The sequence below is a fragment of the Manis javanica genome, chromosome 1, assembly GCF_040802235.1.
Source record: "Manis javanica isolate MJ-LG chromosome 1, MJ_LKY, whole genome shotgun sequence".
Lineage (NCBI taxonomy): Eukaryota > Metazoa > Chordata > Mammalia > Pholidota > Manidae > Manis > Manis javanica.
Genome location: NC_133156.1, coordinates 227386130 through 227408293, shown reverse-complemented (window position 1 = coordinate 227408293; position 22164 = coordinate 227386130). Strand labels below are relative to the sequence as shown.

Genomic DNA, 22164 nt, shown 5'->3' with positions numbered 1-22164 from the left:
AAGCTATGCCTGTTGAGTCCCAGCATCTGTGCTCTCCTCTGGTGCGGATGGTGATGGTCCAAGTCAAGAGTCACAATGACACCTCCCCTCCAAGGAGGACCTAGCAGTGGGTGGGTCCCTCTTCTGCTCTGATGGCAAATAAGGACCCTCCAGTCATGCCAGCTGTTGGCCTGTCCCTAAACCCAGGGCCAAAGGAGGTCACCACCTCCTGGGCCCCTAAGTCCTGGCTCCTGGGAAATTGGGAAACTGGTTGCTGCAATCTGCAGCCCCAATCATAATCACAGCTGGGAAATAATAGTGATAATAATAACAACAGCTAATGTGGAACCATAATAGTAGCTAATAAAGTGCCAAGCATTATTCTAAGCACTTTGTAAGCATTAATTCATCTAATCCTTTTTTAACTAGTATCATCCCATTTTTACAGATAAGAAAATGGAGGCACAAAGTATTTAATAACTGGCCCAAAGTCACACAGTTAGAAGGCACAGAGCTGAGACCCAAATTCCAGGAATCTTCAGAGCCCGTGTCCTTGACTTCCCTTATACTGACTCCCCCAAAGCTACCTAACACAAGTAGTCCTCACTGTATGCTGGCGTAATTGTAAGTACTTTAAGTATATTAACATTCTAAGTGTTCTGAGACACCTTAAGAGGTAGGTACTTTCCCAAGGTCACACAGCATGTAAATGGAAGAGGTAGAATTTGAGCCCACACATTTGTGACTCCAGATTTTGTGCTCTTAAACATTGCACTATGTTAATGGACAGACCCTGAGACTCTAATGCTCTCAATGCACATTTTCTATTTCTAGAGAGACAAGTCCTGAAAATCCCTATGGGGCATTCTAGCATTCACGGGAGAAAAAACTGGTAATTCCAGATCTCTTGTCTCTTGTGGTTGAGGAGGTAGCCGTCCCCCAATGACTCATTGTGCTGGGATGGACAGATTAATCCCCTTACTGTCCAGCTAATGACACACCACCGCCCATCAGGCATGGGGAGGGGCTGCAGCTCGATGATTGTGAGCCTGTCCCAGATTTGAAGCAGGGTGGTGGTGGTGGTGGTGTGCAGGACACACACTGCAGAGAGCTCTTCTCTCTCCCTCACTTCCCTTTCTCTTTCTACCTCATCAGGATGAAAACAAAAAAGCAGTTCCTAGCAAGTGTAGCAGCAGTGTTGCTCCAACTCTGCTCACGTTCTGACCAAAGAGCAGACCCAGCCTGCTGCCCTTGTGTGCTTGGGTGCTGGTCTCCCACCGGGCGGCAGAGCAGGGTTGGGGCACCAAGCACTGCCCTGGGGTCACTGTGAAGCTCAGGGTGGCCTCAGGTGGCACCTGGTTGAGAAGCAGGCTGCTGCCAGGCAGCTTTGTGCCTTTGGTGACCTCGTTGGAAATTCATCAGAATGCTTGGCACCCTTCCCTCCTCTAGCTGACAGGAGCTCACACTTCGGAAAGCACCACACTGCTCTGAAATGTGATCACAGCATTTGTCAATTTCTGTGCACAGACGGCTGTTTTCTATAGCAGGAGTTTTGTCTTGGCTTTCTGAAACTGCATGGGCTTCCAGACCAGTGAACCTCACTCCCTGGAGCAAGGTATGGGCGGTAGCTAGGGTATTACAGGCCAGGGCAATGTAAGAGAGAGGTGGTGGGGAGCTCATGGGAGCAGCTACCTCTCTGCACTCCCTTTGTGGGGTGGGAGGAGGGGGTGGGATCTGGGAACATTCCTTAGCCAGGCAGCAGGCACAGCTGCTACTGGCAGCAGCTGCAGAGCCCCAGAATGGGGCTGAGCGTGGCCTCTCCCTCCTTAGGCCTGGCAGACAACCTCCTGCTCCTCCAGCTACGTTGCTGGCTGCGGCTGGCAGGGACAGACTCTCAGTCCTGCCCCTGCAGTGAGCTTTGAGCAGGTGCAGAGGGTGTGTTAGGAGGTGAAGGACAATGGGAACAGAAGTGCGGAAGTGGCATTGTGCCTGGTGTTTGCAGGAACCGAAAGGAGGACATGGTCATTGTTTTGATGCATTTGTACTTTGAGCCCAACTCTGTGGAGAAGGGGTGGTTGGAATAGGCCGTGAGTGTAGGGAAGCTGTGGAAACACGGAAAGGTTTTGAGCAGGGTAAGGATGAGACCAGGAGGCAAGACTGCCTACAGGGTGGAGAGAAGCTGGATGAAGCACACACACTGGAGGCTGTCCAGCAATCCAGGTGGGAGGCCATTCTGGGCTGGACAAAGAAGTGGTGGGTACAGAGAGAGGGGAGAAATGGAAGATGCAATGTTTGGGCAGAGCATATAGGCTTTGGGGTGTGCTGCTCCCCTCTGTCCTCAGCCCTAGTGCAACAACATGCTCAAGGCTGTCCCCCTCCCCTGTCAGGAGTTCAGTGGAACCCAAGGGTCCTGTAGAACACCTGGGTTATGTGACAAGATGTTTCTTAAGTTTTCTTCCTGCCGGATGCCCTGAAATGAAGCATGCATCCAAGGGAGTTGTTCTGGACCATGATGCTGGGTAGGTCCCAGCTCTCAGCCACTGCTCCTGGTGTCCCAAGACTCACGCAGCAGTCCTTTCTTAAGTCATCAGCTATGGCAGCTCACAGATTTAACCATGTTTAGAGTGCTTTAATCCATTGTTCGTTTCCTATTTATGTTCAAATGGTCTCATATTTAGTTGGTGGGAGTTTATTCAAGTTAGCTCTTGAGTCCTTCTGGCACAATCCCAGTAGTTGAGGCTTTGGTGTGAAAAACAGTATTAGGCTCTTATATATTTCCTTCCTCAGACTTGGAATCAGCCTTTTGTGCAAGTGGCCCTGGTTCCTTTTCATGGGAAATCACAGTCTAGCCATATTTGTATCCCTCCTTTCTTGGATAAACAATAGAATGATACAAATCCAGTTCTGCACCTAGATTTTTCACATACTTGATGTCCAACAGATCACTGAATAGCGATGAATGGAGATAGTCCTCCTTCCTTGTTACAGCTGCATAATACTCCATTTTGTAGATGTACACTCAATTCATCCCTTACTGATGAATATCTGAGTTGGTTCCAGTCTTTCATGATCACAAATTGTCCTGCAATGAATAGCTTTGTGCATGTGTCTTTTGGTATCTTTGCAAGTGTATCTTTGGAATAGACCTCTAAAAGTGGGATTGCTGGAGCAAAGGATTGAATCCCAAAGAGAATTGCACATGCAATTTTCTGGAATATTGTCCTCTGTGGAGCTGTGATAGTTTTCAGCCCCATAAGCTATGTATGAAAATGCCACAGTCTCTCCAAAAGTGTGTGATGCCAAACTTTAAGGTTTTTGCTAATGTATTAATAGGGAAGAAGTGGTATCTCAGGGTAGTTTCATTTGCATCTTTCTTATTATGAGTAAGTTTTTTTAAAAATATATACATTTAAGAGCCATTTTACATGTTTTAAATAGGATTGTTGTCCTTTTCTCCTTTAGTTTTAGAAGCTCCTTATTTATTAGGATAGTAACCTTTGTCTTTAATATAAATTGCAAATATTTTTTCTAGCTTTGCATTTGTCTTTTTACTTCATTTCTTTTGTCACTCAAAAGCATTATTTTGTTCTGTTTTTTATGATTATAAAGATCATGACTCTATAACCTAGACTGCAAAGATGGGCCTCAAGGAATCTGAATCTCTGGTCATTTATGCAAATTTTGGAGTATATGAGCAGATACACATTTTGCTGGGGAAGGAGTCTTTTTTTATGATAGCCCCATTATTTAAGAGCTTACCTTTGGATTCTCAAAATATAAGAGACTTTGCTCTTAAACTTTGGGAGGTTTCCCTCTGCCCTCTTAGACCTCAGTTTCTCCATTGAACGGTGATGGGGACTGGCCATGGGTCATTGAGGGCCTTCCCAGTGCCGTATGGGCTTTCCCCAGAGTCTGGACCAGCCTGGCAACCCCTGCAACACCCCTAAACCTGATTTCTCTTGGCCTTTTTGTGGGAGGTGCCACCCTCACTTGCTAAATTCAGAATCGATCCTCTCCAATTATCTCCCAGGAGACCTAGAGGCCAGATGATTCCTTTTTGAATGGGAAAGGTCTCCCTCGGTTAGCTGTGGATGTTACCAAAAGTTCAAGATCAACCAAAGGTCTAATAAATGAAGTAATAATCAAATTTTTGCTCCAGAATGGAAGGATCTGTCACTCAGGAATAAAATAGCCGGCAGGGATTAATGAATAATTAGACATTAATTCTTTGTGAATGGAAACAAATTAAACTGCATTTGGGTGGAGAAGGAGCCCAGCATGGAATGAGCTGTCCTCGCCTCACAGGCTTAATCTTCTCACTAGCGCTAGGGGATGGGGTGGGCAATGATTAATTAAGATTTTTTTTAAGTTTCTGCAATTTAGCAAAAGCCCCCAAATCTGAAGCCCCTTCAGAAAGAACAATCCACAAACCCTGAAACTCTTCTGTTTATACCTTACTTAGGGTCCTGGTGGTGGCGCTCTAGGAGGAAGCAGGTCTGGTATCTCGGGAATCACAGTGATCACCCACAGAGAAGGGATCAGACCTGTTTAGACACTGGCCATCACTGACTCAGCATCTTCAAACCCAAAGGGCCATTTGTCCATTTGTCCCTTTGCAGAACACACAGAGCTGGAAGCCCCAGGAGACAAGCTGCTCTCCTCTGGACCCTTGGCCTCTAGCACCGAGCTGCTGTGGGCTTGGGGTCCAAGCTGAGGCTGCCCTGGGCAGAGCTGGCCCCTTAACCTGGTTTCTTGGCATTCACTGTGGAGTAGGTGGGAGTTAGAGAGGAAACCGGACTGTGGGCCAGCAGCCAGCATGCGGCAGGGCACAGAGTGACCACTCAGCAAAGCCTCATGTGTGAACATGAAGGAGGGAGAATGCAGAAGGCACAGGCAGTGCCCCAGAGCTGCCAGGCTAAGCAGTGCAGTAGAAAGCTTCCTCCACCACCTAGAAAATGCTCAGAGAGGTTCTGTTCCTGCAACTCAACTACAGTAGACCCTGCATTTTCCAGAGCGATTGCTATGTCCCTGCCCCCTGATCCATGAACATAACACTGACCTCCCTGTATATTACTCCCTCACCCACCCACCCACCCTTCTCACCAGCCCCCATGGCCACCTTGAGAAAAGGGCGTTAACCAGACCAAGAGACCCCACAGGCCTGAAAGACGCTAGTCCTGCCTCCTGGTTCCCTGGTTCCCAGCCCTGAGCTCTGCCTGGCAGGCACCTCCCTGCTTCCCTTGTTCCGCCCCTCATGGCTCCTTAATGTTCCAATCTGGCCACCAGGAGCTCTTTGTTGGCTGGTGGGGGCCCACTCTCGGCCAGCGTGCTGCTGCTCTAAGGGCCACTTGGGAAACACTTTTGCTGCCACAGCTGGCATCTGCAGTGAGGGCCCCTGGGGCTCTTTGAGCACATGCCCCACTCTCTCCACCCTGCATGGCCTCCCAGGCCTGCTGAGGCTCAGACAGGCTCCCATGATCCAGTCTCGGTAGGGCCCTTTCTAGCTGCCCTCAGCATTTCTTGTGCATTTGGCCATCCCAGTGTTGGGCCGCCCCTCCTGCAGGGATCACGGAAGCAAAGGCCCTAAAGCAGACTTGCCTTGGTAGGGCAGGGTGGGCCTCTGGGGCTCTGGACCTAGACCTGCTTTTACAGCAGATCTGCCCCTGCCCAGTGGTGTGACCCTGGCTGGTCACAGGAGGGGCACCAGGTCAGCCCCTCTTCAGAGCAAGGCTGGGTGAGGCTGCCTAATGCAGCCCCTTTGCTTGACTTCCCTGAGATATGGCTGCCTCAGCTGTAAAATGGGGGAACAATTCCTTCTTCACTGAGTTTTAGTAAGAGTAGATATAAAAAATCATTATAGGAAATGAATCTCTGAGCAGTTTGCTGATGGAAATCAGGATAATCTCAGTTGTTTGGATGCCAGGCTGGCCTTTGTTTCGGGTCTGTGCTATTACTATGCCCTTTGGCCTCTGTCTTCCCTTGGCTGGATTCTCGTCTCTCTGGAAGATGGGACCCTTTTCTGGGACACTGACTCTCACTAGGCTCTTGTGCCCAGGCTGTTGGCTGGAGGGCGGGTAAGCACATGGCTAAGACTGCTCTCCCAGCTCCTAGTTGATAGCCCTGCTCTGGCCCGCCCTGCTTTCTGCGTCCCACCATAACAGTGAAGGGAGGGTCTACTCTTGGCAAAGCAGGTGGAACCAGGAATTTTAGGTGTAGTCCTCTTACTCAGCAGGCTCTGGCCAAATCCAAACCCCAGAGCCTGTGGCTGCTCCAGGTCAGGAGTGGGATCTCAGGAGACAGTGTTCCTCCGAGGGCATCTCTTCCTGGCAAGCCACTCAGACGCTAGTGGCCAAAACAAGGGGTGCTGGAGGAGAGAGGGGCACTGAGATCCAGCCTGTGGGGAAGCTCACTGGAGGACCAGGCCCTCAGGGACAAGGCCCTAAATCAAGTTTCCATTTTATTTCTCTCTCAGCAGACCTTCTGATGCGTTCATGTCTCCACCCCTTCCATTCTCTCAGGGGAAAGCATGAGATTAGTAAGGATGAAAAAGAGCAGCAGTGCCCAGTCTTGCGAAGTCTTGGGAAAGGGACCCTTTCTTAAATTTTCACTAGAAGTAGAAATGAGCTCAACCTGAGAGGAAAGGCAGTGTAGCCACAGATATTGAAATTTCAAATGTGCGTACCCTTGTACATAGCTTCTCCACTTTTAGGAATATACACATAAAGATGTGAAAACAAAGAAACTCACTCAACAGTATCTTTACTAACAATTACAAACAACCTAAATGTCAATAGGGAAGTAGCTAAGAATGTCAATTACGGTAAACTGATTAAATAGCCACTAAAAAAAGAATACTTTATATTCAACAACACAGGAAAAGGCTGAAAAAAAGGTACAAAATAATATGGTTAGTATATTCTAATGTATGCATATATTCATAAAATTATTTGCAAAATATGGACACATACATGCTTACAGAGACATCTGGTAGGAGTAGACGATACTGTTAATAGTATACAATATATAGCAGTATGCAGTATATAATGGTAAGCAGCATGTAATGGTATATAGTATGTAACAATATCTAGTATATTAACAGTATGCAATATATAACAGTATGCAGCATATAATGGTATATAGTGTAGAAAGTGAATACCGTATGTAGCATGTAATGTATATAGCATACATAGAGCATAGAGCATATAGTATATAATAGGATACAGTGTATGTAGTATATCATAGTATACAGTATATAATAGCATGTAGCATAACAGTATACAGTGTATGACAGTATATAGTAGTAACTGTATATGGTGTATGACAGTATACAGTATACAGTGGCATGCAGTATAGCAGTATACAGTGTATAATAGTATATAGCATATAACAATACACCACAATATGTACCCACATGTTCAGTATTACTTCCCATAGTGAGATTTTAGGTAATTTAAACATTTTTCTTCTACACTGATACTGTTTTCTGAAAGGCTCTTGAATGTACTGCCTAGTATCAGACTGTGGGACCAGCTCTACTGATTACGAGCTGCCTAATCACAGTCAAGATGACTTCTCTGAGGTTCAGTTCCCTTGGCTATACAAGAGAGATAATTACGCCTACCTCCTAGGGCTGTTGTGAGTATAAAGGAGTCTGTTCTGATACATATGAAGGATTCAGTAACTGTTAGCTGCTAGACTTCATTCGACAAGCTCTTAATGTACACCTGCAATGTGCAAGCCAGTGGGTTTTTTTTAGTTTTTTACCTACATCATTGGAAAAAGAATCTGATATGGCTATTTTTGTTTTCTTTTTCTTTTTCTTTTTTTAAATCAACGAAACTAAAGAAATGGACACAGTCTGTGTTCACAAGTTGAAAAACTGAACATTGTAGGGATGTCATTCCCCTCCCCTCCAGTTGATCTACAGGTTAAATGCAATTTCTATTAAATTGCCAGCAAAGCTTCTTGTAGACATAGACAAGTTTATCCTAAAATTTAAATGGAAATGTGTAAGATCTAGGATAGCTGAAATAATCTTGAAAAAGAAAAAATAAAGAGGGAGGAATCAGTCTACCCAATTTTAAGATCTAGGGTTTACTTACAGTAATTTAGACCATGTGATATTGGCGAAAAAACATCAATAGAGCACCCAGATATAGATCCACCCAAAAAGAATGAATTTCAATCTAAAACTCACAAAAATGAACCCCAAATGGATTATGGGCTTAAGTGTAATATGTAAAGCTATAGGACTTAGGCTAGATCTTTGTGATCTTAGACTTGACAACAAAAGCATGATCTATAAAAGAAAAAATGTATCAAGCAGACTCCATCAATATGAAAGACCCTATTAAGGTGAAACGACAAATTACAAACTGGGAGAAAATATTTGCAGACTATATATACAACAAAAGACTAATATTCAGGCTATATAAAGGACTCTTAAGATTGACTAATATTCAGGCTATATAAAGGACTCTTAAGATTGAACAGGTTATCCCCCCTCCTCCACAGAAACAATCCAACTAGGAAGTGGGTAAAAGACATAAAGTGACATTTCAAAGAAGAGGATACAGAGGTGGGAAATAAGGACATGAGAAGATGTTCATCATCATTAGCCATCAGGGAAATGCAAACTGATACACAATGGGGTATCACTACGTGCCTATCAGAACGGCAAAAATGACATAGTGACAACACCACTAGAAAGGGGTCTCCTGGTGCCCAGCCAGAGCTGTTCTGAAGTCAAGACTGGGGATTCAGTTGGGACTGGATCCCTCCTTATCCAGAAGAGCAGAGCAATCCCATCAGCTTGGTTGCCTTCCCAGCTCTGCTACCCTCAGTGTAGAGCTGGTGAAGGTCATGCGGCCCTCAGTCCGGCTAGAAGCCAGGCTTCCTGCCCTGCCTTTCTGTACAGTTCAGAAGTGTTTCTAAAATCAATTTATTTTAAACTCCCAGCCTGATAATTTAGTCTAGAATTTCATGGGGGCCAAGTGCTGCTTTCCTTTCTGTTGTCTCAATTTCCATTCATGCCACTTATGAAATAAATAATACAATTTTAAATAGATAAAAGTTTTAAAATAATCTCTCAAGCTGTTTTCAATTCAATAAAATATGGTGGTTACTATTCATATGCTTGACTGTGTGCCAGGCCCTGTGCTAAGCACTTTATATGTATTACCTAACTGAGTCCTTACAACCACTTTGTGAGTTGGTAGATTATTCTTTTTGCCAAAGGGAAAACAAGTTCAGAGATGTTAAGTAACTTGCTTGAGGTCACACAGCTAGTAAGTGGCAGTTTATTCAAGATGTGAACTCAGCCAAACCTCATTCTAAAGCCTCCACCTCATGCTGTCTCACAGTAAAGCAGGCTAAATGCCAAGTCACTGTTATTAACTCAGGATGGGCTTATGGCTGGGACAAGCAACCCCACATCTCAGTGGTGAACACACTATTCCCTTGGTTAGAACTTAGCTGTATGGGCCCCACCTAACTTCAAAGGAGGGTGGGAAATGTGGTCCTACTGTGTGCCCAAGGCACTGAATTGGTTAACACATAACAGTGTTTCAGCCAAACCACCTCCGGTGGTATTTTTCTCTTCACCTGAACTCATGCCCAAAGTCCACGTCAGAATGGTCTGTCTGATCAGATTGCAAACCTCTCATCTTTGCACAATGTCATGAGCAAAAAGCCTTTTCATGTTTTTGATAGAATCAGGGCAATGCGTCATGTTCCCTGCAGAAATTTAGAGAAAATATTTTCAGTCCCCTTTGTCCTGTGTCCTTTCTTGATCTTGCTGGCCAGGCGTGGCAGGAGTCCCCACTAGCCCTTCTAGCCCAGCGGCTGTGCTCACGCAGGCGGAGGAGGAGCCCTCTCAGCACTGCATCCTGTCTCTGAGCTCCTTGCTCAACTTCGCCAGCCAAGATGCGTGAGCATCCGGGACCAGCCAGGCATTGGCACAGGCCTCTCAGGCACCAGCCTCATGCTCTGTGCCCACCGGCCCGCCAAGAGCGCCCACAGGCCATCCTCACAGAGGGCCTCGGGCAGCCCAGCCAGGGATTCCCCCGAGCTCTCTGCTGCTGCCTCCCTGCCCTTCCTTGCCTTTCTGACCTGCCAAGTCAGCCTATTTTGTAGACAACTCAACTCCCAGAGACATCAGGAATTTGAACTAATTCAATTAAGCAATTAGCCTATCAGGCGGCAGGAAATGCCTGGACTACACCCTCTGTTGAATGGAGCAGGGCTGCTGCTGGAGCTTCTGTTGTTTGGTCTTTAAAAGGCAGTTAGGAGCTCGCCCACGATCTGTCGTGCCTGCCTCCGTGAAAGGCTGTATACCAGAAACAATGACCTGTCTCGGGGGATTATCTGGTTCACAGATTTTATTGCGCATGCTGTGGGCAGGGCCGGAGCCCGGACACCAAGTTCAAGGGCTGGCTCAGTCATGGACATTTTGTGACTCTGGACAAATCCTTACTGAACTCTGGGCCTCAGTTTCTTCTCCTGTAAATGGGAATAAGTAAGGTCTGGTTTTCCCACCTTGCAAGGTTGTGGTATAATTTGGGGGAAAAACTCAAAAAGTAGCCAACGTATACCGATAGAAGACTCAAGGTCATTGCCGTCCTTGAGGCAGACTGTGGGATGTGTAACCCAACAATGGCTCCCATCCCTTTTCCCTTGTCGTGTGCAGCTCTCAAGGCTAACAAGGTGGCCTCTGCCTTTCCTTAGCGTCCGGCTGGTGCAGCTGGGTGGCCAAATGACCAGGCACTGGCCAGTGAACATAACGGGAAGTGTGCTGGGGGCTCCTGGGGGGACCTTAGCTCTCCTGATGTAAAATTGCAACAACCGAGTGGCCAGCACTGACCTGGCTATTCTTCCTTTCTGCTTCTTCCTGCCTTGAATTCTGAAAAGATGCCAGGTCTTGGGACTGTGAGGAGACTCAGGGCCTATCCTAATCAGGTAGACCTCATCCGAATTACATCTGGAAGACCCTATTCCAAACAAGGTCACATTCTGAGGTTTCAGGTAGACACGGATCTTGGGAGGATGCTATTTAACCCCTTACAACCCCCCATTCCCCAGATCTAATGCGTCAGTGAGTTCTGTTAACCCGGCGTCCTAAATACACCCTGGACCTGGTTGCTTCTCACCATAGCAATTCAACTGCCCTTCCCCAAGTCCCATCCCACATACCTGCCTCAACAACGGTGTCCTAGCGGGCCGTGATGCTTGCTGCCACTCTGGGCAGGGAAGGCAGATGGGGCCTCAGCCCTGACTCAGGGCAGGGTGCAGGCTTCTTTACAGCTCAAAGTTCTAGGGGCTGTGACGCTCAATGCACTCTGCATGCCGCAGGCCATGTGACTCCTGAAGTCCTGGCATGATGAGGGCACTGAGCCAGTGTCTTGCCAGTGGGTTTCAGCCCCGGGCAAGTTCACTATACATTCAATGTGACTAAAGAAATGATAGTAGAATGTTCTTGGGGTGAAAGGGTTTATATCCAACTTTATTTCCATGGTGGCAGGTCAATCACTAAAATCCTGTCCACTCAGAGCGAGTCTGCATGCAGCAAGCTGGTCTCTGCCTCTGGGCCTCTGTCCTCGGCGCTGCCACCACTCCAGCCTCTGCTCTGCTCTCCTGTAGCCTTATAGCTGTGCCACCATGTCACCCAGAGCACTGCGTGGAGCTCTTTATATAGTCAATAGCAATGTATTGCCCACACGTGTGTAGTGAGCTAGCCAACCAGGGCCAGGTGAGAATCCTGGCCACAGGAACTTTCATTTTATCTACAGCTAGAATCCCCCATGGGCAGACCTCCAGTGAAGACAAGGTCAAGGAGGGAGGGGCTGAACCTCCCCCCACAGCTCTGATGGAGAGGACAGAGCCAGGTAGGAGTCATAGACATGTGCCACCTTGGGAGTGGACTTTGATCTGGGTTTGGTGGAGAGGTAGTGTGGGAAGGTGTCCCCAGGTCTCCTCTGCCTGGGGCCCTGACGAGAGATGAGAAGACGCATATCCTCCTTAGGGATCCACAGGTGCCCAAAGGGGCTAAGGCAGCTGGTAAGTGCAGGGTGAGCTTTGTAATGGGGCAGCTGGTCGGTGCTGGGATGATTCAGGGCAGCAGTATTGACTGAGCGCCTACCACCTTTGCAGCACTGCATTTGCGGGTTGGTGAGGGCTGGGGAAGTGCCAGCATGTCTCTTCAGAGGAATGAGAAGGCAGCGGTGGTGAGGTGGGAGGATCTGAGCACGATGCAGGTGAAATCAGAGAGGCTCAACCCACTGCAGCAGGAGAGTTCTCCGGTAGATTATGCACACAGAGGCCCCTGTAGCCCTGGGGTCCCGGGAACCTAACCGAATGCATTTGATAGGGGACAGGCCCCTCCCACTTCCTAAGGATGTTCCTGCCTGGAGGCAGAGGGCTGTCAGAAATGACTGTGAGGGTCCTTCCAACTTGGGAGGCTGTGATTCTGAAAGTAGACAAATAACCTCAAGCTCTCTGGGTCTCAGCTTTTCCAACCTTCCCCCGCATCTTCCTTGAACAAAGGGTTCACAGTGGGATCTGGGGCTTGTTCTTAGAAAGCTGAAAATAATATTAAGCAGATCTTCTATTTTAGAGGGAAGCATTTCCATAAGGGATCTTTCAAAAATTTCAGTCTGATGTCTAGTCAAGGAAATATCAAACAGCTGCCACACATACAGTTTGGGGTGGAGGCCACTCCCTACTCCCAGGCCCCCAGCCCAGCTGGTTGGGATGTTCTGAACAGCTGCATGGGCTTTTCAGAGGTCCGTCCTGGGATGAGCCCATGCCAGGCCGGCCTGCTCAGCCAGGCGCCCCTCCCTGCTGCTCTCTGCCCGCCCACTGGCTAGGTCAGAATCAGCAGCAGGCACAGGCTGGAAACTCCTGGAAGGGCTTGGCCCCCCCTGCAGGGGCCCCCAGCAGGACTATAGCCCCCTATTGTTGACCTGGGCCCCCAATCTGGTCTTCTGGCTTCAGCAACCCCACACGTGCCTTTGCACCACATGCAACATTCTATAAACTTACTTTGTTAAATCTGTACTCACTTCCATCACCAGACTCAACTTTGAAAGGAAGGAAAAGAAGAGATGAAAAGAAAATGTCACATTTCAAATCGTTCCCACAGTGAGTCATTTCAGAAGTGGGGTTTCATCCTTCTAAAAAACAGAATCAATACCGTCTTTCATGAACTCAGCCTTTCGGTCCCCTTCAGCTGCAGCCCTGAGCCACCCTTCTTGACTCTGTGTGGAAGCAGAGAAGGAAGCCAACAAGTAGCTCTCATCGTGGGCCTGGAGAGAATAGCAGGGCGAGCCGAGGGGGCTCTTTGGAGGGAAAGAAGATGGAGGGACCCACGGATTTCTTCAGGAGGGGTCTCTGTCATTAATAACTCCAGCCCAGAAGCTTCTAGGACCTCAACCCACTCAATAAGGCCAAACACCAAGCTAAGTACTCTGGAGGTCAGCAAGCTTCTCAGAGTAGCCTGGAGAGACATGCAAGTCTCTTCTCCAGACCCCCATGTGGGCTGATTCAGTGGACAGCCTATGCATTGGCTTATGAGGTCATTTATTCCAATGTCTCTATTATTATTTTTTGGGATGAATACATTCAAATATCTGTGCTCTGTATGCCTTCCCTTCAACAGCCTGATATATTTTGGAGTATATCTAGAATGTGTGCACATTTGGAGCACTTCATTGGATGTGAAAAATTAAATGTACTTAGGTCCATTTATTTCCCTCATTACCTTTAATAATGTCATAGAATGACAGATACGCAGCTCCAAGAGGGGCGCTCCATTCTACCCACCCATCCATTGTGCATCCTCTACTATATTACTGAAGAGCTAAAGTCTGAGCTGTTTTTGAAGATGAAAAGAAGTTTTCCAGTAAACAAAGACAGGGTTCGGTGCAAAGGTGCATTGGAGCCAATCATCTTGATCTACTTTGGATCCAGTAATTAATTCAAAGCTGCTGGGGCACAGGGACCTATGGAGTGGCAGGGTACCACTCACTTCTGCAGTAAGTGGCACACTGGTCTCAGAATCAAAAAACTGCAGTGTTTTATAAGCTTACGCTAAGTTCAGGCATTGTTCCGTTAAGCATGAGAACTCCTGAAATGATTCAAGGGGGGAAATGAGCTTCTGAGATTGATGCTTTACCAGGAATCTTCAATCGTCTGCCCTGGATCATGTCTGCAATGGTCCCCTTTCTCCAAGGACTTCAAATGCTTCTCAGATCATGAGCTAGACTATGTCTGTCCAGATGGCAAGGATGACTTACCCATCAATCCACCCATGGGGGGAGAGTTCCTGTCCTGCCTGTGTCCCTGGCAGGACCTAGCATGACGGGCTGTCTAAGTAGATGCCACCGAGAAGGAGCCCTGCCTAAACACTCCTTGTTGACTGCTATGGCTAAATACACTGTGTGGGCAAAGAGGGTCTCAGGGATGGTCTCAGATGTGAGCAGGCCCCAGGGGAGAATGAGCTGCCCCGTTCTTAGGCCACTGAGTTGGGTTGACTTTGGACTTGGCTATGATAGAAGGCAGAGGAAGAGAACGGAAGGAGAAAACTGGCTCTGGACACTGGGGTGGGCACGGGTTAGTACTGCCCCCCTGCCCCCAGCCTCACCTCCGTGTGCTCCTAGACCTTGAGCTTTCCTTGCAGGGCCTACAGAGCCCCAGAAGAAAGCCCTTCCGTTTCCAGAGCTATGGACCCACATTAGCTCTTCACTCACACAACTGCCACTGTCTGTCAGTCAAGAGACTGGGGCTGGTGTCAGTTCCTACATCCAGGGCCCAGCACAGTGCAGGCTATAGGCAGGGCATCGGGTCAGAGTTTGCCGATCACCTGGACGGGAACAGGCTCCCTTTTCCTCAGCCTGAACACTGGGTCTTTGAGACCCGCCGGAGACGGCCCTGGCCCCTCCTGTGGTTGGAGGGCTTGTACCTATGAGTCACCACTTGGCCCAGCACCGCTTCTGACCTCCCTCCCAGCCCCTGTTCCTGCTGTGACTTCCACACAGGCTCCTTTGTTTCCTTCTCTTCTTCTTGCTGCCAGAACCTTCCCCAGTTTCACTAGGAGGGCCATTCCTGTCCCTTCTACTCCCTGCCCTGTCCGCCAGTTTCCTTTTTAGATGATGGATTTGTTTCCTGATGAGCCTCCTGAGGACCTGCCCAGGACCCTGTCAAGGCCTGTCCCCGCCTCCACCCCTCAGGGGCTGTCCTGGGGCACCAGGGCCGACTCTTCTTCCCAGGGCCCGGCTCCACCAGGGCCGGGGGCCTATTTGGGGTTATCCCACCCAAGACAGAAGCCCGGGCCCATGTCCTTCTCCCCCAGAGTGTAGAGTCAAGCCACTCCGAGCAGCGTATGGAGTCACTGTAAGTAGCAACTGAACTAATAAGAATGTCCTCTGTGAAGCCTGGCAGGTGCCTCACAAGGCAGCTGGCATGGAAATCTGAGTGGCAGTGGTTTGAACGATCAAAAGCATTGCCTTTTCCTGGGGGTGGGGAGATCAGGTTTCAAAGAAATCTGAGGGGAGGAATTAATCCTGCCTTTATTTTGCTGGCACCCTACAACCCTTCTTGTAGGGGCTGCTTCCCCAGATGCAGAGAAAGCCTCGTTTTCTTATCACAAGGGAGTTAAACCCTGAATGGAATATTATTTCTACCCCACTGGGACGTGGCAAGGCTGGACGAGTCACATGCGGATAGACCCTGCCTATGGCCCTGACAGTGATGCGGTGACCAGCTGCATCTCACACAGGGTGGGGCTGGGTCTGATTGCCCCTGCTGCCGGTAGAATGATTAAGGCTAAGTTCCGATCCTAATCGCACCTCCTTGGGGCCAACACTTGGCTGTTCGCTCCACTTTGGGATGCTGTTCCCCCTCCTGCCAAGGGGCCCATAGTCTCTGGGGTAGACCAGACGAGCATGAGATGGCATCGAAGGACAAGGTGACAGAGCAAGGTGGAAACTATAGTAGAGGTAAGAAGAGGGCAGGACGCATTGCAAGAGGGTGGCCTCTGGCATGAGAGGTCTGAGCTCCAGGTCTGGCCCTGCCACCTCAGCAGCTGTGTGGCTCTGGGCAAGTCCCATCACTTCTCTGAGTGAGCGTGTCATCATCGTCTCATCATCCTTGCATTCATTGATGCCATTTACTGTGCACTGCATGCTGAGCAGCTGTCATCTCGTGTAGTTCTCCTAACACTGTGAATAGATATTCCTATTTTAAATATAAAGAAATGAGGTTCAGGGAGATTACTAAACTTGCCTAAGAGCAGTTTAGCTAGTAACTAATTAAGACAGGATTTCAGCTTGGCTCTGACCAATCCTGGAGACAGTGGGTGATAGGTTGAGTGGTGGTCCCCAAGAAGCTATGCATGTCCTAAACCCCAGAACCTGTGAACATGACCTTATTTAGAAAAAGGGTCTTTGCAGTTGGAATTATGTTAGGCTTGAGATGCGATCATCATGGATTACCCAGTGGGCCCTAAATCCAAAGACAGGTGTCCTTAGAAAGAGAAAGGAGAGGAGAAGGCCCTGGGAAGATGAAGACCCATTTGGAGCAATGCAGCCACAAGCTGAAGAATGCCTGGTGCTACCAGAAGCAGGGGATGCAGGGAGGAATTCTGCCCAAGGGCCTCTGGAGGGAGTGTGGCCCTGCTGACACACTGACTTTGGACTTCTGGCCCCCAGAACTATGAGAGAATAAACTTCTGTTTAAACTGCTCAGTGTATAGCTTTTGTTACAGCAGCTATAGGACACTCTTAAACATGCAATGAATGGAGCTGCATTTTATTGGTATAAAACGGCCTTAGAAAACCTACTTGCTGGAGCAAACAGCAGTGAAAGTTTGGAGGGACTCTGAGGTCCTCCCAGGCTAGCTATACCCTTTTGACACCAGCCCTAGTTAGCATGTCCAAGTGGCCTTGAGCCACCTCCTTTGGGAAGCCACTCTCTGCAGAGACAGAGCAATTCCCACAGACTGAGGGGTCACAGCCTGGGCCAAGCCCTCTCTCCTCCTGGCAGCTACCCTGTCTTGGTGCTGTCTGTGGCCCAGGCCATTTCTGGTTTGAGCTCTCCTTACTACTGGGGGTGCCAAGAAGGGAGCATCAGTTAGCCATGTGGGGGTGTGCCAGGGAACACCATAAACAGAGACCACTCTCCCAGGCTGCTAAGGAATCTGATCAAGTCATTCAGAAACACCCTGTGGCTCCTCACTGCCTCCAAACTCCTCAGCCTGGAATTCAAGACTCTTCCTGATCTGGCCCCAAGCTGCTGCCTGGACTCTGAGGATCTCGGATGAGGACCCAGCTCTTCCAGGCCTGGCTCTGCACCTGCGATGATGGCCTATGGCCTACATACCTGCAGCCCCGTCGCTCAGGGGCCTGAGGACACTGTCTCTGCTCTAAAGCTGGAGCAAGCTGACGGGACACTTCTGCCCCAGGGGCTCGTCTGTTCCTGTCCCATCCTTCATGTCCTTGCTCCCATTCTGTCCCGTGGAACAGCTCTCCGCAGCTGCCTGGGCTCGGCCCCAGTAATGGCTCAATCAGTGTTCAATGATGTGAACTGGGTTGAATGGATTTAAGGGGGCATCTCCTTCTCGCGGGTTCACACCACTCCTATGTTGGTTTGTAGTTGCTCTGCTCTCTCCTTTTGCCCTCTGACATGATGTAGCCTCAGCTTACCAAATCCTGCTTTTCAGTGGGCATTTCAGGCAGGCTGCCCTGTACAGTGGGGCAGGCTCGGTATCGTATAGTTCTGGGGGGTGCGGGGAGCACCACCGTTTACTGAGATCATGATGTGAGTGGCGCTCCCTGGAGGGGTAACGTCATGGCCCTGTCCCCAGGTGCCTTGTGTCTCCAGAGGCTGGGCCTGGTGCAGGGACTTTGGACTCTGCTTTCCTTCCCTGGTGCTTTTACTTTGCCAGGCATCTCAGGACACAGCCAGAGCTTCCCCCTGGGGCTGCAGAGTCTCCATGCAGATGCAGCCAGGCCCCCACAGCAGCGTCTCAAGGGGACACGTCATTCTGTTTCCCGCTCCCGCTCTCATCCCAGAACTATATGCGTGCTGAACCAGGTCACCCACGTGCCGTGCCTTCTGCTTAGTAAGGTGACACATGATGTATGGCCCTAACAAGGGCACTTGCAGAGGTAAGGAGCCCCAAGGTGTTACTATGCCAGGACAGCAGGTGTAAACTGTAACTGTCCCTGACAAACTGGGATTCCACTCCAGGCCTGCCTGACACCACAGCCCCTGGTATTTCCATCCATCAGCTGAGAGGGAACACAATCCAGGAATGGTTGTTCTGGTGAACAGAATGCCAAGGCAGGGCCTAAGCAGGGAGAGCTCTCCAGGGAGAGGTCCTGGGGGCCCTGTGAGGGGACTGTTGCTTTTGCTCTCTGTGTCCCTGACCCAGCTCCCATTACAGACCAACTTCTGTGAGCTGGGCCAGCCTGGGCCCAGGGAGCAGGAGCAAAAAAGCCTTCAGCTGGGGGCCAGGGGCCTGGGAGACAGCCACCTCTCCAGTCTGGGCCTCAGGCCATTCCCTTTGCAAACCAGGCCTAATCCTGCTCCGCCTACCTCACCGGAGCCTTGAGAAGCCTCTGCAGGATGACGGGTGGGGCTTTGTGCTCTGCAACACAGGGTCCGGTCCCGTTTGGTGTGTGTCTGTGCTAGTGCTTCTCCTTGGCCATCGCTGCGGGAGGAACAGATACAGGGGCCCCTTCAGGCTCTCAACCAGCTCGCTCCTTGAATACTTCCTGCTGGGAACCTATCTCTGAGCACATCGCTCAGGGAGGTTACCAAAAAAGGGTCTATGACATTCCTTCCCCCAAGCATTCTGGATGCAATGGAATAATACTGGAGCTGGGATCTATCCAAAGTCAAGAACTGGGCAACTTGGAGAGTCGGGGGGGGAGCAGGCATGGAGATGGTTGTGGGCCGGCAGTCAGGAGGGTAGGGGGAAAGGAGACCCACGACATGTCTCCAGGCAGGAGCCTCAAGGTGGCCACGGCCCTGGCAATGGCAGTGGTGGCTGCCATGGGGCGGCCTGAGCTTCCCGTCCTTCTGGGAACATGCTAGAACCCCTGGTTACGCAGATCCCCTTGCTTTATGAACACACTATGTGGAGCCAGGAAAGCAGGCAGGTCAGTCACTCTTTTAGAAGGAGGCTGCCTCATCCTGGGTGGGCACATGGGCCCAGGGTGGGGCTGTCATAGGCTCAGAGGGATGGTCAAATGTACTAGGGCAGGTGGAGGGCTGAGGCCAGCAGCACTGTTCAGTTTCTGCTAATTTTAGCCACATTGGGAGGAGGCTGGTGGCTCTTTATCTGAGGCAATTGTGCTCAGTTTAAATGAGCCCCGAGGGAGCCTCACAGCAGGACAGAAAAGCCAGCAGAGGCGGGAGGGTGCAGGCAGCTGACAATGGGCTGCTGGCTGACTCCTTCCCAGGAAGGAGCAACCCCAGGTCCGAGTGACAGTTGCATCCCAAGGAGGCCCAGGAGGTCACGCTCTGATCTGGAAGGGGCAAAGGATGGATCACGAGAAAGGAAATATGGGAAATGTGGCCAGAGTTAGCAGAGAGGTCCAGCTGGACTCCATTGTTAGCCTATCCACTTGGGGACTTTCCACAGGACAAAACGAATGTTCTCCATATAGAACATGGGGACCAGGGGCCTTAGAGCAGAGAGCAATCTGTTTCCCTCCTGCTCCCTAGCCTCTCGGTATGACCTCAGATGGGTCTGAGTGCCAGCCCCTGGGCACCTCCTTCCTCGGTGGTGGGTGGGTGTTGGGACTGAGGATTGGCAGGAGTGGGGGGCTCTTGTCTGGTGTGTCCACCAGGCATCTATCTGCTCACGTGGGCACTGTGCTCGAATGTTAGTCTGTTTAAATAAAGATGTTCTGGCCTATTAGACTTTGGTCGACCTCAGTGACCTTGCTTCACGATTTCCATCTGAGTTCAAAGTCACCTGCCTCTGGCAACCACATGGCTCATGTAAGCTAACAAGCATCACTTCTCTTTACAGAGGAAGTGCGGTGGGAGCTGGAGGCAGAAGTTACCGCAGGACACATCTGGGCACTGTGTCACCCAGCAGATTTGAAAGCTAAGCCCAACTATCAAAATGCTCTGCCAGGGATGCAGGCCAGGAAACGGCCCTGGGAGCTTGGGGACCTGGTAAGTGGCAGAACTGGAGCCTGGATCCCGATTTGCCTGGCTTCAGTGTCTAGTCTCTTTCCCTGGGGAAATATGGGAGACTCTTATGAGTCAGCTCTTGTCACTGAGGACCCTCCACTGTCCCTCAAGCCCACAGTCAGGACAGTCATGTTATTTATTCAAAGAAAGAGTAGAGAGTTTATATGGATTCCAGTTCAGGATAAGGCAACCATGCAATTGATAATACCTGGTCTTCAGAGCCAGAAAAATCCAGCTCTGCTATGTGACCTTGGGTCAGCCCCTTAACCTTTCTGGGGTTTGGTTTCCCCATTTGGTAAAAATCAGTAATAATATCTACCTTCTCTCTATATGGTTGCCTTGAGAGTCACAGGAGATATGTTTATAAAATGGTTCGAGTAGACTCTGGCACACAGTAAGTTTTCAGAACAGTTGGCTGTTACTCCAATCATCTGTCCATGACCACCTCTGTTATTGGGGATCAGTATAGCTTGACTGATCTATACATATGTGCGTATATATATCTCTCCACCGTTTAAACCACATCAGCACCTAGTGGGTGACTCAAGCCTTCTTCTGTCTGCTAAAAAAGAATAAGCCCCTGACCCATTTCATGTGGTTGCTTTGAAGGATGATTAATAAATGTGCTCATAAAAACCTCCGCTAAATGTCAAAGCCTTAAAGACCTCATTCAAGGAGAGCAGGATTTCTACAAGGTTGTAATCTAACTAGAGATGGAGAAAATGAGAGAGCTTAAAATTACACACGTGTATGTGTTTATGATTCATTTTAAAACTTTACAGGAAAAAAGAATGAATACATATGAGCCTCTAATATATCACTCAAACCTGATTTCTGATCCTTATGGAAGCCCATATCTAGAAGGTTAGCATTAGCATATTCACATTAGAGTATTGAGAATTAATTGGTTTGGGGCTCATCCTCCCGGGGGACTCTGAGGCACTGAGGCAGAAAACCAAGAGACCTGCTTATTACCCCTGGGGGATGTGGTGATGGGTTTTGGGAACAATGTTCAGGCTCCTGGGATTTTGGTGTGAAATTTTGTAAAGGGGGGAGCCTTGCCTCTGTCCAGGGGCGGCGACAGATGGACAGGGAACTCACCCTCTGTGACACGAGCATCCGGGACATGTGCCTTGTGAAGACAGTGGCTCCAGGTCTTTGGGGGAACTCTGCACAGCCCGCCCCCTGCCCAGCCTCCCTTGGACCTGCGAAGGCTGCTGAAGTTGGCTCACGTGGCTTGGGAAACAAAGCCAGGCCAGCTTACACCCTGATTTTTTTCACTTCACATTATTTTATGTTCTCATTGCCCTGTGTCACTGATAAAATAATAATTAACATGTTTGAGTACTTATTACATAGCTGGCATAGTTCCAGGTGCGTATTTAAGTCAGCTCACTTAAGCCTAACAATTGCTCTGCAGGCACCTTATCAGCCCCATTTTCTAGCAAAGGAAACAAAAATGATTGAATAAGGAAACAAAAATGATAGACTAAGGTGTGCAGGTAGGTTACACAGGGCTGTGACCTGGCCTGGCCCTCAGGCTGCTTCTTGGTAATGATAAGTCCTCATCAATGTGGCACTTACTGCAACTCAGGTGCTGTTCTAGGGCAGTAATTGATGTAATCCTCCTAACAACTGTGGCGCAGGTCTTACTACCCTCATCACCCCCATTGCACCCATGTGGAAACTGAGGCACAAAAGGTTTAGCATTTGCCCATAGCCACACCGCCTGGAAGCGTCAGCTACAACCCCTGTGCCTAAGCACACACCCTGCTCCTGGGTCGGGGCCGTCTTTCCCCTGCTGCCCCAACCTCCTGCTACCTAGGATGCCATGGCATCAATGTAAGAGCCACTGGACCAGCTCTGCTGTGGGGGAACCTGGGCTGCCCTCACTGCCCATGACACCTTCCCCTCCTGCCTCGTGTGGCTTCCAAGAATGGGCTTTGGAGGCTTTTCTGGGGGTGGGGGATGCAGCAGAAAGCT

General features: G+C 49.4%; 1 long non-coding RNA gene across 2 annotated transcripts in view; it reads left to right on the top strand.

Annotated features, from left to right (window-relative positions):
• The first annotated feature begins 1455 nt into the window (after positions 1–1455).
• Positions 1456–22164, top strand: part of LOC140844371 (uncharacterized) — a 50607-nt gene continuing 29898 nt past the window's right edge. Inside the window, exons 1-2 of one of the 2 annotated variants that reach the window (XR_012122580.1) lie at positions 1456–1594; positions 20015–20163. This is a non-coding gene — a long non-coding RNA (uncharacterized lncRNA). Of the gene's footprint in view, positions 1595–15069; positions 15367–20014; positions 20164–22164 lie in introns of those variants that run through there. The other variant, XR_012122579.1, reaches the window with a different exon arrangement.